The sequence below is a fragment of the Mustela nigripes genome, chromosome 18, assembly GCF_022355385.1.
Source record: "Mustela nigripes isolate SB6536 chromosome 18, MUSNIG.SB6536, whole genome shotgun sequence".
In the NCBI taxonomy this organism is placed as follows: domain Eukaryota; kingdom Metazoa; phylum Chordata; class Mammalia; order Carnivora; family Mustelidae; genus Mustela; species Mustela nigripes.
Window position 1 is genome coordinate 30,675,119 of NC_081574.1, and position 18,385 is coordinate 30,693,503.

Consider the following 18,385-nt stretch of genomic DNA (forward strand, 5'->3'; position numbering starts at 1 on the left):
GTTCTGCAAGACCTCAGTTCTTTTTTTTTTTTCTTTTCTTTTAATAATTTTTTTTTTATAAACATATAATGTATTATTAGTCCCAGGGGTACAGGTCTGTGAATCACCAGGTTTACACACTTCAAGACCTCAGTTCTGATGCAGGTGGTGTCAGGTCTCATTTTACAAGCGGACCAGAGCACACCTAGTTAAAGCTTGCCACATTCAGGCCAGGGACCAAACACTGCCTGCGGCAGGCAAGGAGAACCTCTGCAGATGACTGGTCTGAAGGATAGAGCAGCTAAAACACAACAGAAGAGCACACACAGCACACACTAGAGACATTCCCTGAAGCGCTAGGCCCTGGGCACTATATGCCCTCTTCTTCATAAAGCCATTGTTTTCAGGAGCAAGAGACATAACTAACTTTTCTAACACAGAAAAGGAGGCAGAGACTTAGAAAATGCCAAGAGGGAGGAATTTAGCCCAATCCATGGCCATAGATCTAAGTGAAACAGATAGAAGTAATATGCTTGATGGAGAATTTAAAGCAATAATCATAAGGATGCTCACTGGGCTTGAGAAGAGAATAGAAAATATCAGAGAGACCTTTACCACAGAGGTAAAAGATTTAAAAAAGTATCAGTCAGAGATGAAGAATGTAATAAATGAGATCGGAAATAGGCTTCATGCAATGAACAGCAGACTGGAAGAAGCAGAGGAACAAGTTAGTGACCTAAAAGACAAAGTAATGGGAAATAATGAAGCTGAACAAAAGAGAGAAAGAAGAATTATGCTACACAAGAATAGACTTAGGCAACTCAGTGACTCCATTAAACATAAATACATTATGGGAGTATCATGGGAGTCCCAGGAGGAGAAGAGAGAAAAGAGGGCAGAAAATTTATTTCAAGAACTAAAAGCTATAAACTTCTCTAATCTGGGGAAGGAAAGAGATATCTAGATCCAGAAGACACAGAGAACCCCTATCCAAACTAACAAAAGCAGGCTAACATCAAGATGTATTATAATAAAGTTTGCAGATTTTAGTGATAAAGAAAAAAATCTTAAAAGCGACAAGACAAAAGAAGATCAAAATTTACCAGGGAAAACCCATAAGGCCAGCTAGATTTCTCAACAGAAATTTGGCAAACCAGAACAAAGTAGCGTGATATGTCCAAAGTGCCGGGTAGAAAAAACTGTAGCCAAGAACACTCCATCCAGCAAGGCTATCATAAAGAATAGGAGGAGAGATGAAGAGTTTCCCAGACAAATAAAAACTAAAGGAGTTCATGAGCATGAAACCAGCCTTGCAAGAAATATTAAGGGGGATCCTTTGGGTGGAAAAGAGAGGACAAAAGTGGCAAAAGAAAGCCAGAGTAGCAATACTTACATGCAACAAACCAGACTTTAAAACAAAGACTAGCAAGAGACAAAGAAGAGCATTATATAGTCACAAAGGGGACAATCCAACAAGAAGATACAATTGTTAATCATCATTTCCACTAACATTTTAACAAGGATTTAGTTATGAACATGTTGAAACAAGATGTAGCCAAGAAAATAAGAAGTGAACATTTAAAGCTTTACATGGAAGACTCTCTCGGTCCCCAGTCTGAAAGAACAGAATCGCAGAGAAGACATCCTAGAAGAGGCAACAAAATGAAAGTTCCAGAAACAATAATTCTGACAAGACCTTCCTCTGTAAGGTGTTAAATCAAAATCTTCACTGATTAAACATCTAATTTGGGACAACCCTGAAGTCTCATTCATGACCAAACTTGGATCTTTAAATTTGTCCCATGGCATGCTCCAAGTGCAGGAAGACGGGACTTCTGTTCAAGAGTTATCATTTGATGGGAGGAGAAAGAGAGAAAATAAAGCTAGCTGGCCAGATCGCACTCTTTAATGGAAGTTTATGCCAATTACATGCACATCGCAGTGACTAAGAACATGAGCTTTCATGTCAAATACACTTCTTCATGATTTTTCTGAAGGGTACCTGGAAGTTATGGAGGGTCCTAAATAATTTTATTATAGCATCTATAATTTTATGTCCATTGGAACAAGACTGGAACATTTCTTCTCTACAGTATACACATTTACTACATCACACACACATACACACCCCAGATATCTTTATAATAACTCTCAATACCAACTTTTTATCAGTGTTACACTGTTGACTCTTTTTACCTTCAAATAACTTCCTGGGCATTTCAGTTTTCATCCAACCTTTCTAAAAGAAAGTTAGTAGTCAGTGAACTATATCTTCAGTTAATCTGATATGCTTCTAAAAGGTGGTGTTCCTCTTCACCCACAGAGTCACGTAAGTATTTAAACAAATGTTTTGTCTCTTTAAAAATGAGGAAGTCAAATCCACTGCTGTCTGCCTTACATAGAACTCTGGCTGGGCTGGGGAAGGACATTGTACCTCATCACTCTGCAGTATTTGTCCACCATGACCAGCTCTCTGCACCTGCTCATAAGATCTCCATTTGGAGAACTTGCCCTCTTTGTTTATCCTAAACTTTCAACTCTAACTCCTGGGTTAAATTCTTAATTTTGCCTATTTTTTTTTTAACACTTACTTTCTGGGATCAAGCAGTTTTCTAGATAAAATTTGTTTCTCTCTTTGTTTGTTCTCTCTACATTTATCTTAAAAATTCATTTCACTCATTTTTTCAAACCTAAGCTTATGAATGCTCTCCTTGATCCCAACATCCACTTATTTCATTCTCAGAATTGATTTTGATAGGTGATATCTTTGATTTCCCTCCCAACGTTAGTCCGATCTCATCACTTGGCTGCATGTTCTCACAAAGAACCAGTTTTTCTAGAAGAGAGCCGCCAGTGCTACCTCATGTATCCATATGGTGAATACCGCTATAGGTATATGTATTCGTATTAAAGCATGCTAAGGCATTATAATGCACTAATACTCCTGAGGAATTTTACCTTCTCATCAGTGATCATATATTCTGCAAATCAGAGAAACCACTTTCTGGTTCCAACTGCAGGATAGGCAGCCTCCATGTAAACAGCAGTAACCTATTCTTATGTTCCTTTCACTCACACACTAGACACTCATGAAGCACTAATTATGAGTCTGGTCTTTTGAGGCACCACTGCTTCTGCGTTGTACCTGGAACAATGGACAGCTCTCTCCCTGGTGTTGGGGGTTTATGGCACACTTTGATAAAAAAAGCCAGGGATCAATAGAAGCATTTCAAAATATGCTTATTTTTCCAAAATTTGAATCACCTACCCTCCACAAATATTACTGTGCTTTCTGAGATTCTTTTCTGATCAGATTCTCTTCTCTCTCTCCTTTTCACCCTCTGAGAATAGGATTTGTATTGCTAACTAATATCCTGTGCATTCTTCATTAGAACTATAGTCAGGGTGCCTGGATGGTGTAGTTGCCTAAGCGTCTGACACTTGGTTTCAGCTCAGATCCTGATCTCAGGTGAGATCAAGTCCTTCACTGGGCTCTGAGCTTAGTGCGGAGTCTACTTGAATCTGCCTCTGCTGTTTATTTTCTCTCTCTCTCTCTCTCTCAGAATAAATAAATCTTTAAAAAAAATTAAAAAAAGAACTGCTATAGCTGATTGAAATATTGAAAAACCTTTAATGTCTTTAGCGCTTTTAGTTTAGTTTAGCTAAGTCATAGATCATGAGTTTTGTTTTTAGTTAAAATACAAGGTTGTAGTTAAAAATCATATATTCTAGCTTTGCTGGACTCAAATATCAGCTCCACCATTTGCTACTTGTATGACTCTCGATTTCCTCATTTATAAAATAGGGGAAGTAGTCATACCTCCCAGTAGGTTGGTATGAGGAATGAATGAGTTTCCATATGTAAAGTGTTTTGCACAATGACTCACAGAGGAAGTGCTATGTGTGTTTGCTGTTATCATTATTAAAGAGGGTGCTGAAGAGTACATTTCCAAACAAATCCCTCAGTGACCCCTATTATCAAATTGGAGGTGTGTTTTCTCATGAAAAAAATATAAGCCTGAAGATATGACAAAAAGACATTTTAAAATTCAGCAAAGCTTTTGAAATTGCATGTGTAAAGGAAAAAAGAATGATAATTTTTCTGATGAAGAATTAAAACAATACTCAAATCAAGTCATTGAATATGAATGAGAAAGTAGCCAGGGTTGTTTTTCTGCCTGACAAACAAGACTAGAAGGGGAGAAAAAGATAGCATAACTTATCAAAACACTACATGCTGGGAAGTAACTTAGAATCCATCACATTCCCTGCCCCACATCCCCCAGCAGAATAGGGACACTGATTATTTTCGTTCTGCATCCTAGCAATGTCTAGAAATAAACAAAGTGGCCTGTATAAAGGCAAAGATAGAAATGGCAGCTTTACCAAGGTGAAGTTTCAATACTAAATAACAAAGGGGAACACAATTGAAAACAAAGGAGGGAGTAGAGTGTCTGGATGGCTCAGTTGGTTAAGCAGCTGACTCTTGATTTCTGCTCAAGTTTTGATCTCAGGGTCTTGAGTTCAAGCCCCGTGTTGGGCTCCATGCTGGGCATAAAGTCTGCCTGAAAAGAAAAAGAAAGAAAGAAATTCTTTAAAAAGTGATTTTCTCCTTTTAAGACTGTTCAAGCGTCTTGGCAGAATCAGAAGCCTTGATTAGACGAATAATACAGAGATTTGTTTATCTTTATTATCTCTTTGCCTGTTTTTCTGCATTATAGTTGCTCCTTTGTGTTAGCGCACTGATTATGCTGAAATATTGCTACAAACCATGCCTTCCCTTTAAGAGACAAGAGCTAGGACTGCTGGTTTTCCCTTTAAGTCCAGCTAATGCTGGCAACCACTTAATTTATTGTGATTACATGAACTCTAAGATGGGAGTCTGCATTCCAAATCCATTCCTGGGGCGCCTGGGTGACTCATTCGGTTAAGCATCTGCCTTCAGCTCAGGTCATGATCTCAGGATCCTGGGATGGAGCCCTGTATCATGTTCCCCACTCAGCAGGGAGTCTGCCTCTCTCTCTCCCTCTGACCCTCCTCCCCATTTGTGCTTTCTCTCTCTTTCTCTGTCTCAAATAAATAAATAAATAAATACCTTTTAAAAAATCTGTTCCCTACATATTTGCTCTTGCCATCATTTCCCCCTAATTAGTAAAGCGTGAAAATCTCCAGGTGAGATGACTAAGTGACTTTAATTTTTTCCTGATGGAAGAGTTGTCCCTGAGAAAGAGAGTATGGGAGGGCACGAGCATATATATGTGGGTGATGATGAGGTGCCATGGGAGGAGGAGTGAGTACTGCAAAGGTCTTGGGCTACTAGGAAAACACGTTCCGGTCCCCCATATTAACTCTACCAGTGGTGTGATGAGGCCAGCTCCCTGTAGCTCTTGCAAGCTGATTGCGAACATCTCTTTGCAGTCCCACGTACCATTACATGATGGTGGTTTGAAGTAAGAGGGTATTTACACCATGGAAATCGGCATATGCTGCAAATCAGTTCTCTCTTCTTTTGCCTGGAATGCCAGATGTTAAACATTTACCAGCATCCACTGATGATGGCTGGTCATAAGTAACATGACTATAAGCTAATATGAACCCTGTAACCTGGGTTAGTTTGTTCTGGGAGAATGCAACACAGGGAAGTAAATATTACATGGGCCACAGATAATATAGAAATGGCTATGTTAGTATATGCTATTGCTTTGAAGGGCAAATTGCCATTTTATATTCAAAAAACCCTATATTTCCCTTTATCAACTGTCTTATGTGAAATAATCTATTACCTATGTTTATCTTATTCATGACATGGTAAGTTCCTTAGAGGTAGAATGATATATGGTTACTCATTTATTTAGTGTTCAGTTGTGTATGGCAGAGTCCTGATGGTTTCTAGGCTTCCAACTTTCTGATTCCTTCACATCTAACAGAGTGGAAATACCATGGGTTCCAACAATGTCTTGAGATTATTGTGAGAATCAAATGATAGAATGTCAGTGTCAGCCACTCTATTAGGTAGGGGCCTCACCTATAATATTTAAAAGTGTGTAGCAAATACAGAGCATGATATGAATATCTGTACTTATTAGATGTGATTTGGAGATAGTGCAATGAATCAGAGGGGTGTTCATCAAAACAATAATTTGCTACTGCTTAATGATATAACCTTAAAGAAATTCATATCGCCATTTTGAGCCCGTTTCTTCATCGAGTTGTAAACATACAAAGTCTAGCACACAGGTTTGGCATGAGAATTACAAAGAGATATTACACAGGAAGCTCCTAGACAACACCGCTGCTGGCATGTAATAGATGCTTGACAAATACTAGCTCCCTTCCCTGCTCTCCTATTTGATAGAATCTGTATAAAGGCAAAATGTCTGATGCTGTGAGTCTTGGTCACCTCAACCATCATAATCATCCTTGTTACCAAAATTGGAATTTCTGCAGACAAGAAGTTTTTCAAAGTGAGGACCTTTCCAATAAGTAATTACCAATAAGTAATCTCTTAGAAAACCTCCAAATCCAACCCCCTGTGGAGGTATTTCTGTTCTATAAAGAAGAAACAAAATTATAGTCAATTTTTTTTTATTTTATACATTTATTTTTCTGACTTTCTTTTTTTTTTATAAATTAATTTATTTATTTTCAGAAAAACAGTATTCATTATTTTTTCACCACACCCAGTGCTCCATGCGATCTGTGCCCTCCATAATACCCACCACCCGGTAATTACCGCTATCAACACACCAGCCGATGAATGTCTTTTTAAGACAAAACCTTTGGGAATTTCTAGGCAGAGCATAACTTATAATTTTTATAGGACTGTTGTTCAAGGTCCCCATGCCATTCGCTCTTTCTCAACATTTAGCATAATGTGATGCTCACAGTCAGAGGCTGTTTCCATTAAGTTTGTACATGCATAGAGGATGCCTCCTTGAACCAGCTGGGACATCAACCTGTGTGCACTTGAGTGATGGATTGGTTTTCTCCTTCTGGGCCCAATTTATGAATTGAGTCAAGTGAAGCACAGGGCTCTCATCTTCTCAAAACAAGTATATTAGATAAGACTGGAGCAGAGGAAGAGCAGCTTTGCAGACATCTCTATTAGCACCACTTTCTGGCCTTCGCTGTACTTGTGACTGTATCCATCCTAAGTCATCTAACCACATCATTTTGAAATATGCATATGGAATTAAGACTGATAACTGATATCTCTTTGATGTATATTTCCTAGATCTCTGGACTTGGTGACAACTTTCTTTAAACCTCAGGATTAGGAAAGAGAACATCCTATAAGACATAATCTATATAGAGACAGCAGGTGACAACATTAAGTTTCACGATAAATGTTGATAGAGCAACTAAGATCACATGATCATAAATGAATTTCTATGAATTTGGAAACAAGCACAACTTTCTCAGTTTGGAAAAATCCAGGGTTGTTAGCCTCTTCTTGCAGCAGCAATGAGAGGTTATTAGAGAAGGATCTTAATTCTTGCTTGTAAGTGCTTGGATTTATCCCTATGTTTCTGGGGCCCCAAGACCCTTCCATATGTAATAATCTGTGTATGTACCTGTCCTGTTCATCAGACTTTGACCTCTTCTAGCTAGGAGCTGAAAGGGTTTCATCTTTTTTACTTTCGGAACCTAGCACGGTGACTGGTACACAGCAAACACTCAACAGTGTTCATTAGTTCACTCCTCGGAAGGGCCCAGGGAGAAGGGGGCACCGAACAACAATTGCACACAAGTCTTACCCAATCAGGTGAATGAAGCTGTGATTGCTTGTGTCTGTAATTTCTTCAAGTCGATCGTCCCCTCCCAGGGCACCTGTGGACTAATTAGATTAACTGTTACTGTCAGGGCTATCTAATTGCTTGTACTGAAGAAAGCAAATTGCAGACAGTAGATATCAATGTAAAATCAAACAGAAAACAGGTGTTTGCTAATTAAAACTGAGATTTTAATGAATGACCCGTGTGGTTTTGGAGAATAAATACCACTCCCAACATCTGCTTCATGATTAGACTCCTCTCTCCTTCTCTCTTTTCCTCTCTCTCTCTCCTTCCACCTACTTTGCCAACATCCCAGTAAATAACTGTGAAATGACAAATTTTTTAACCCCCTCCCCCAAATCTTTACTCTTTGCAAAGGGACAAAAAAGCAGATGTGCCTGTCCATGTAGCTGTAAACAAATCATAAAGAACTGAAAAAAAAAAAAATGGCTGTGCATTTACTAAAGCATTTACCTAATAGTTTATTAGTTTATACATTAAAGACAATAATACATTGGTAAAAGAAGTGACAGGACTGGAAAAAGATCACATTAAAACATTTTCATGCACAAATTGGTCATGGTACACTGGGGGAAGCTTATTATGAGTGCTGGTTCATCCACCATTTGAGACTTTATTTTGAGTTAATTGGGTTTCTTGCTGAGACGACCTCAGCTGATGGATGTTGCTTTTTGCTTTTCGATCCATTTGAAAGTGAAAAAAGAGAAGCTAATTTTAAAATATAATAACAAGTCTGTGGGATGTACCTGGTAAGCAGGTTCGGCAGAAATGCTTCATTTTTAGGAATGCTGAAAGAGGGAAACCAACTTGGAATGAATTCACAGAAAGGATAGGCACAAATGTCAGAGCATTTTTTTTTTTTTTTTGAGATCATCATTGCAGAAACATTTCCTCACCATTAGTCCCCGTGTTTTTGAATGTTCTAGTAAGTGAATTTCCAGTTATAGCTGCTTTATGCAATGAAACTCGACTAGAATATCTCAGCCACAGGAGCTCTGAAGACCTGGCAAAGCTGTTGAGTGCTGTGTCAACTAATAAACAATCAAAAGTATTGAAATCTGAAAAAAGTCAAGCAGCTTCTCGAGGAGTCTCTTCACACATTCTAAGGCACCAGATCAGAAGGCTCCAGGCTAAGAACGTGAAAGGTATGTCCTCTAGGTAAGGGCTTTTGAACACTACACTACTTTAATTCAACAATAGAACCCACAGAGGCATGACCATGAGGAAAAAATAAATTATATACCAAGCCCTCTTCAAATATTTTGAATAATATATAAGAAACTTGATGTCCTATATCAGTTGCTTTTAAATTAAAATGTACACATTTTTTAGATAACCCAAACGATTTGATTCTCCCTAAACTTAAGTCACAAAACATACACACACACAATTTTTAAACATGTGTGTCTGGGTACATGAAACATACATATATATGTATGTCAAATATCAGCAGTTTTAAATGATTGTAGATGAAAACAGACTTGTTATGCTGTTTCAGGGCAGGTTCTTACCTTCCTCGAAATGCCTCTTTATGTGAATTTTGGCATGTTCCAGATCTGTTCCTCATATGGTGACACTAGTCCCAGGGTTCTGCAGCACCTGATGTGTTCTGCTTCTCATGTCTTAACTTCACTGGTTTTATCTGCTGCCTGGGAGGCCCTTGGCAGGAGGGTCACACTTGTCCTGTTGACAGTGTCTATCAGGAAAGGCCACTGTTGGGTCAGGGTTCTCCCTGGTCTCAGCTACCAGTTTTCAGGGTGTCCAGCAATGCCTGGCTTAAAACAGAATCTGAGAGAATGTTCTCTCTCCATTTCTATGACATGCCTTGTCTAGGCCCTGAACTTGTATTTCTTATGCCCAGTCTCCTGAAATCTTTACAAAAGGAGCTTTGCTCCTCAGTTTCTGGTTCCAGCAGCTAAAATCAGGTCTCTACGATAGCCGGGGAGTGCTCTGCTCTACGCACAGCCTCACTCCCGGGTGCCTTCTCTCCCGCTCCTCCGTACCCTGACCTGACTAAACCCCTTCCAGTTAAACTCCGTCCACTCTTACGTACTTGCATTTTAACTTTCAAAAATGAAACACCAATTACATACATAAGGTGTTTTATGTTGATACGTAAATTTCAGAATACAACTGCAACTTAAAAAATGTGGGGAATACTATCACCTAGCCTAAGAGAGTACTGTCAGTAACTCGGAAGCCCCTTATTTTACAGAAAGTCATTTCTCTGCATTTTGTCCTTTATCAATGCTTAATAGTTTTATGATGTATTTATGTATCCCTAAGCCCTAAAAATGTATCTGTTTTTGCTTTTGCATGTGTGTAACCACTTACCAGTGAATCACATAAGTTCTCTCCTGCGACTCCCTTATTTTACATGCCATTTTTTCCTGATATCCACCACTCAATCTTGATATGCTTAATTATATTAATTGGCTGTCACATGATAAATCAACCTTGCATAACTGGAAAACCAGTTCAGTCTCTTCGTATCACCCTTTTTACATTTTCCTAAATTTGGTTTGTCAACATTTTGTTTAAGATGTATTCACTCAAATTCAATTTTCACACATTGTACTATCTTGGCCTTGTTTTAGAATCAGTAACTGTCATATGGCTCCTTTTCTCTCCTACTTTGAGTGAGAACTTTTTTTTTTTTTTTTTTTTTTTGGTGGTGTCTCTGCCCCTTTTTCATTATCGTATTTTAGGGGCAATGGAAGTTAAGCATAACTTGTCTCTTTTAGATAATAGTTTGGGAGAATATGAGGCTCCATGTATTTCCTAATGGAGAGTAATGGTTATTAACAGAATCCTAGGGGTGCCTGGGTGGCTCCATTGCTTAAGTGCCTGCCTTTATCTCAGGTCATAATCTCAGAGTTCTGAGAGCAAGCCCTTCATCGTGCTCTCTGTTTAGCAGGGAGTCTGCTTCTCCCTCTCCTGCTACTTCTCCCCAACATTCGTGCGCTCGCTTGCTCTCTCTCTCTCTCTCTCTCTCAAATAAATAAAATCTTAAAAAACACAAATAAACAAAAAACCCAGAATCCTGCATTTCCAGGCCTGAGCAGTAAATGGTTAGATCTTTGAACTGTTTCCCTTGAGGTGGGGCATGAGTGTGCTAAGTGTGCGTGGAGAAGGGGAAGTGCACATCCAATGACCAGAAGTGTTGGCTGTGATGAAATCTGCTGTCAGATCTATTTCCTGCTCTTCCTACTACATAGCCAGGCTGTATTTTTTTACCTTTCTAGGAATTAGGTACGACCATACAAGGAAGTTCTAGCAATGGAGTTGACCAAAAGACAGTGAGCATCATTTTCAGACCTGTACCAAAAATTCCTTCCATGAGCCATCCTTCATGCTCTTTGCCTGTGACTGAATGCCCACGAGCACAACCACGTTTGCAGTCATAGTTACAAGACGGTGGAAAGTACAGCAGTCCCTGAGTCCTACGACTCAGGAATACTCGCTTAACATAACACGTGTCAGAGAAATAAACTTGTTTCCTATCCATCTATGGACACAATGCGGTGTGCCTGCAGGAACAACTAGCATCACTTCAACTTACACACTCCCTTCTTTTTTCTCTGCTTCGCAACTTCAGAAGTCCAGGGAACAAGCTTGACTTTCCACCATAAACTTATATTTCTCTTCATCCGTTTTTTTTTATATATACCTTCTCTTTGGCTATATTGAATCCTAGATAATTTTTTCCCATCTCCTTCTCAAGCCACTAAATTTCTCTTTATACATGTCTACTCTACTAATTTAAATTATTATTCGTTTCTCATATTTGTATTATAATTATATATTATATAAAATATATATATGTTTATATTTATATTATGTATTATATATCATATATATTTATATTATAATATATTCTCATATTCATATTATATTTAAAAGTTTTTCTTGATCATTTCTTTTATTTCCTTCATATATTTCCTTATACTTTAAAAAATTTTCCTTACATATACCAGGGCTTCATATCTTACAGTCAAATTCTGAAAACTTTTTGAGGTTTTGAGGCTGGAGTCTTTTTTTCTGCTCTCACTCAGCATTGTAATTACTAGCATTTTACAAGCTTATTTCCCCTGTAACTTTTTCTGTTGCCTGAGTTTCCATATCTAAAGGGTGTTCCTTTAAAGATGATTTAAATTTGCTTCTGTCTGGTGTCTGAGGACCCAGCACACCAGGGTCATTTTGGACAAGCACTCAATTTAAAATTATTTTATTGTGGGGGTGCCTGGGTGGCTCAGTGGGCTAAAGCCTCTGCCTTCAGCTCAGGTCATGATCCCAGGGTCCTGGTATGGAGCCCCGTGTCGGGCTCTCTGCTCAGCGGGGAGCCTGCTTCCCCCCCCTCTCTGTCTGCCTGCTTCTCTGCTTGTCTGTCAAATAAATAAAATCTTAAAATTATTTTAGTGTGGTATTGCTGGGAACAAATGGATAATATGGTGGTTTTCACTAAAAATAAATATGGGTGAGTTTTTGGTAAGAATTTTTTTTTCTTTTTAAGATTTATTTTATTAGAGAGAGAGAGAACATGGGGAGGGGCAGAGGAAGAAGAAAGAGAAACCCATGCTGACTCTTGCTCCATGTGGAACCTGGAGCCGGAACTGGGGCTCAATCTTATGACCCTGAAATCAAGACCTCAGTCAGATGTTCAAATGACTGCATCACCCATGTGCCCCAAGTTTTTTAGGAATTCTTAAAGACATACTTTTTCTCTCCCTGCCCATTACCTCCTTCCCCTCAAAACAATACGAGCTGTCAGTTCTCTTTTTGTCTTTTTCTGCAGGAAGGGTTATTGTTATTACTTATCACAATGTTCAAGAGCTTCTTACTTTTTCTTGGTGGGATGGGCAGGGGGGAGGATTTTAGTCATAAGCAGGTGTTTCTAATCTAAATCCCCCCCACTATGTTGCTCATGGCTTAGTTTTGTCTGTTGCATTTTCTTTCTGCAGCCCATTAAGATTAAGATTCACTTCCCAGAGCGAACATTGGCTTCATAGCATATTAACCTATCTGCATTTTCACTTTTCCAAAATTTCTGTCCTTGTATGTTTTTCTTTTACTTGGCTAACCGGGCATTCACATATTGTGAAATATGCAGTCCGTATTTGTTCAGGCTTTTAACTCCTATGAAGTCAACTTCTAGTTCCCTATAGTTTCAAAAACAGAATCCCTCCTCCTAGTCTTAATGCATGATAATAGCTATAAATAGATATTTAAAAATAGATATTTAAATATTTATTTGGGGGAGGGAGGTGCTACCTTACTAGTAGTGGTTTTAGCCTCAAGCCAGCCAGCTAAACTGTGCTGTTATGACTCACATAAATTCATACTTGCAGCTCTTATCCCTAGAAACTGCGAAGTGGATTAGTAGAGAGATGACGCTAAGTGGTTGTTTCTGTGAATAAATAGCAGAGTGTCATGAAGGGTGAAAGCACTCAAAAACTATTGAATGATGAGGACGATGACAGTGATGATGGTGATGATGAGAGCTTGTTGGCAGCTGGAAATAGTATAAGGGCAAATGTCTTGTGGGTGTGGAAATGTCCGAATTTGTTTATACAGAAGGATATATGGAAAAATCCACAGGGAGCAATAACAGTTCCATCTTACTCAAGAACTTTCAAACCTAATGGGTAAGATAAAATAATTGGAAAAAGCACTTTAAACATTATTTATAACCCACTTTGCTACAAAATGTATTTTCGTGGGGACACTCATAATTTTTTTTCCATTACCTGCACAGGGTCCAGATATTAGCCTTGGAGCTAGAAGGTCAAACCAAGACACAAACATGCTGATTTTTTTCTTTCAAAGCAAAATCTGCTGATTTTGGTGGTTTACCCCCTAAAACACAATCTGCTTACTTCTCAGAGGTGGGAGCCTATCCCTAAAATGTGAACGAGTCCATTTTTAGAAAGACTCTCCTAGTATTCCTGACCTTACTTAGTGAGTATAATGAAAGATTCAACTCATTAAGCAGGCAGCAGAGGTTCTGATTAGTTTTAAGGAAATAACCCTGTTAGACGATCCTTGCACACGGGATTCATGCTGGACTACTGCTCATCAAAGCCACATTCTTGCTTTCTTTGGCTCATGGAATATGCAGAGGACATACTCACATGTAATGAGCAGATCTAATCTTAAAAACTGTGCTAACAGCTTTGCATACTAACAATAAGATTTATCTCCAGGCTGACAGCTTACAGGTAGTCTTTCATTTTCCAGAGCAAATTTGAAAATTAGCAAATTAAATCACAGTGTTGTTTACACGGTACAGAACTACCTTGTTTGGGGGCGTTGTTCTTTTTCCTTTAATGCATAAGGATATTTTAACAACCAGAAGAGGACAAAAACCTTCCAGTTCCCTGCTTCTGGCAGCATGCCACCTCTTCCATCTAAAGCGATCAAAGACTGTAAACACCACGTGGTAAGGGAGAGACCTTTTTTAACTGGTAGGGCTTCATTGCAGTTTTAGGAAGGAATAAAATGCTGCAAGCATCGTGGGTGAATTTCAGGGGCTGCTGGAATTGTTTTTAATCTTTCAGGATCAAAAGGGAGTTACTTCATAAAAATTCCCATCTCCCATCCCTGGACACATCAGTATGTGGGGAGGATTTGGCTAGCCTAATGGTGACACTCTTATTGTGAACACTTTGTACTCACCCTTCAGCCCCAGTCCTTGATGTTGCTAAATCTAGCCATTTGAAGGTTAAAGAAACATGTTCATTATTGCCAAGGACAGAGCTTCTGGGAGCTGTACAGGAGGCTCTTGTATTGCAGTGTTCTCTAATAAGGGGAGATAGATGGAAACCATGAAATGAATTCATATTACATGTGCACTTTTCATATTATATTTATGGAACCCAAAATGTATTAACTGAATATGCCTGCTGCACAGTAAATTAGCTCAATTTCATGGTGAGGATTTCATTTTCTTTTAAATATAAAAAAAGTGCCAAAATTCAAGTTTATAAATGTTCTCAAAGCTACTCAGAAAGTCTTTCTGGGATATTAAAAGATTAATTTATAGTGAGAATAGGTACCGAAATTAGAATATAGTAAAGAACTTAAGTGTATCTACAACTCATAGTTTGATCATTCTCTCTACTCCCTCTTAATAATTTGGTACATCTATTCATGCTTTTTCTTAGATCTTATTGCAGATTATTCGTGCCAATGGACTGAAACATGTGAGACATATCATAACCTGTTGGCATGTTTCCAATACCGTCCTTACTAAAAGAGCTAATGGTCATGAATTGGTTTATGATTATGTCCTTCAGGAATTCAGAATAGTTGTGGAGAAATAAGATTTGTTTTTTGTTTTTTTTTATTTTTATTTTTTATAAACATATATTTTTATCCCCAGGGGTACAGGTCTGTGAATCACCAGGTTTACACACTTCACAGCACTCACCAAAGCACATACCCCCCCCAATGCCCATAACCCCCCCCCCTCCCCCCAAACCCCCCCCCCCCCCCCCCCCGCAACCCTCAGTTTGTTTTGTGAGATTAAGAGTCACTTATGGTTTGTCTCCCTCCCAATCCCATCTTGTTTCATTTATTCTTCTTCTACCCACTTAAGCCTCCATCAAGATCAAAAGCTTTTGCACAGCAAAGGAAACAGTTAACAAAATCAAAAGACAACTGACAGAATGGGAGAAGATATTTGCAAACGACATATCAGATAAAGGACTAGTGTCCAGAATCTATAAAGAACTTAGCAAACTCAACACCCAAAGAACATAAGATTTGGTTTTAAATTCCACGATCCCACTTCCCCATGGTTCACAGTTACCACAATAAGGGCCAGTTGCTGTCTTAGATACATTCCACTCTTGTATTATACCTCTCTTACATGCAACTTGTACCTAGTGAATATTTTTTGTATTTTTATTTTATCTTATTTTATTTTTAGTGTTCCAAGATTCATTGTTTATGCACCACACCCAGGATTCCATGCAATATGTGCCCTCCTTAATACCCACCACCAGGCTCGCCCAACCCCCTCTCCCTCCCCTCCAAAACCCTCACTTTCTTTCTCAGAGTCCATAGTTTCTCATGCTCCATCTCCCCCTCTGACCCTCCCCAACTCCCTTCTCCTCTCCATCTCCCCATGTCCTTGTGTTATTCCTTATGCTCCAAAAGTAAGTGAAACCATATGATAATTGACTTTCCCTGCTTGAGTTAATTTCACTCAGCATAGTGAATTATTTTGACCATATTCTCTTGCCAATTTCTCTACTAGCTCTTTCAATATGCCTTTAGTCCTTATACTGGCACATTTTAAACCTTGCCTACTTACTTACTCTAGTCCCTTACTTAGATACCACCCAATTTCCTCCGAGCCCTCAAAATGACAAGTATTACCTTACCATATTGGACCAGAAAAACAAATTAGGCTGGAAATCACATTTCTCAGCATTCTCTGCCTTCTCCAGATCCTTGTTTGTTTCGTTGTTTGTTTTAATTTATGCTGTATTTAGGTAGAATTGACATATAAAATGTTAAGATCTTCAAAGGTGTATATAGTGGTGGTTTGATGTATGTATACATTGTGAAAGCCCATCTAGTTAATTAACACATCCCTCACTTCACATATTTATCATTTGTGTGTGTGTGTGAAGACATTTAAATTCTCTCTTAGAAAATTTTAATTATAAATAGTGTTATCCATCTATAGTCACCATGTTATATATTAGCTATAAAACCTTATTCACCTTTTTTTTTAAAGATTTATTTATTCATTTTAGAGAGAGAGACTGGAGGGAAGGGCATAGGAAGAAGGAGAGAGAGAGAATCTCAAGCCGACTCCCTGCTAAGCGTGGAGACCAATGCAGTATTCAATCTCAAAATCCCGAGACCATGACCTGACCCAAAACCAGGAGTCTAACACTCAACCAATCGAGCCACCCAGGCACCCCAAAACCTTGTTCATCTTATAAATGAAAGTTTGAACCCTTTACCAATCTCTATCTTATTCACCCCCTCTAATTCCTAACAACTACTTTTCTACTCTCTGTTTCTATGGATTTTCCTTTTTTTTTTTCATTCCACATATAAGTGAGATCATATGGTATTTGTCCTTGTCTGACATATTTCACTTAGAATAATACCTTCAGGGTCCATCCATATTACAAATGGCAGGATTTCCTTTCTTATGATCGAATAATGGTCATATATATACACACACACACACACACACACACACACACATCACACTTTCTTTATCCATTCATCTACTGATGAACACTTAACTTGTATTCATATCTTGGCGATTGTGCACAATGCTACAGGAACATGGGAGTGTCGATGTCCCTTTGATCCTGTTTTCCTTTGCACATGTACCCAGATATAGATATAGGACTGGTGGATCATATGCTAGCTCTGCTTTTAACTTTCTGAGGAAACTCCATGTTGTTTTCCATAAGGACTGCACCAATTTACATTCCCACCATCAGTGCATGAATGTTTGCTTTTCTCCACATTCTTGCCAAAATTCATGATCTCTTGTCTTTTTGACGATACCCATTCTAACATGTGGGAGGTTATATTTCACTGTAATACTGATTTGCAATTCCCTAATAGTTCGTGATGTGGCATGCCTTTTTATGTACCTGTTGTTTACTTTGGGGGGAAAAATGTCTATTCAGGTACTCTGCCCATTTTTTTTTTAACTCTGCCCATTTTTAAAGTGGATTGTTTTCTTTGTGCTATTGAGTTGAGTTCTTCGTATTGTTTGAATATTAACCCTTTATTAGATACATGATTTGCAAATATCCACTCCCATTCTGTAGGTTGTTTTTTCATATTTTTGGTGATTTCCTTTGCAGAATTTTTTAGTTTGATGTACTCCTGCTTATTAACTTTGCTTGTGTTGCTTGTGTTTGTGGTGTCAGATCCAAAAAGTCATTGCCAAGACCACTGTTAAGGAACTTACCCTCTATATTTTTCTCTAGGAGTGTTATGGTTTTAGTTCTTATGTACATGTCTTTAATCTATTCTGAATCAATTTTTGTGTATTATGTAAGATATGGATCCAGGTTCAGTCTTTTGCATGGAGCTGTCCAGGTTGCCAACACTATTAATTAAAAAGTCTATCCCTTTCCCATTAAGTATTCTTATGTCATTTGTCACAAATTAATTGATTATATATATTCATGGGTTTGTTTTTAGACTTTCTATCCTGTTCCATTGATCTAAATTTCTGTTTTTTTCGTGCCAGTACCCTGCTGTTTGGATTACTATAGCTTTATAATAGAGTTTGAAGTCAGGGAGTGTAATTCCCATAGCTTTGTTCTTCCTCAATATTTCTTTGGCTATTCAGTCTTTTATGGTTCTATATAAACTTTAGGATTGTTGTTCCTGGGAAAATTCCATTGAAATTTTGATAGGAATTGCACTGAATTATAGATAGCTTCATGTAATATGGGTCTTTTAACAATATTAATACCTCCAATCCATGAACATAGGATATTTTTATATTTATTTCCATCTTATTCCATTTCTTTCATCAGTATCTTGAGGTTTTCAGTGTAGAAACATTCTACCTCCTTGGTTGAATTTATTTTTAGTTATTTTATTCTAATCCTTGTTGT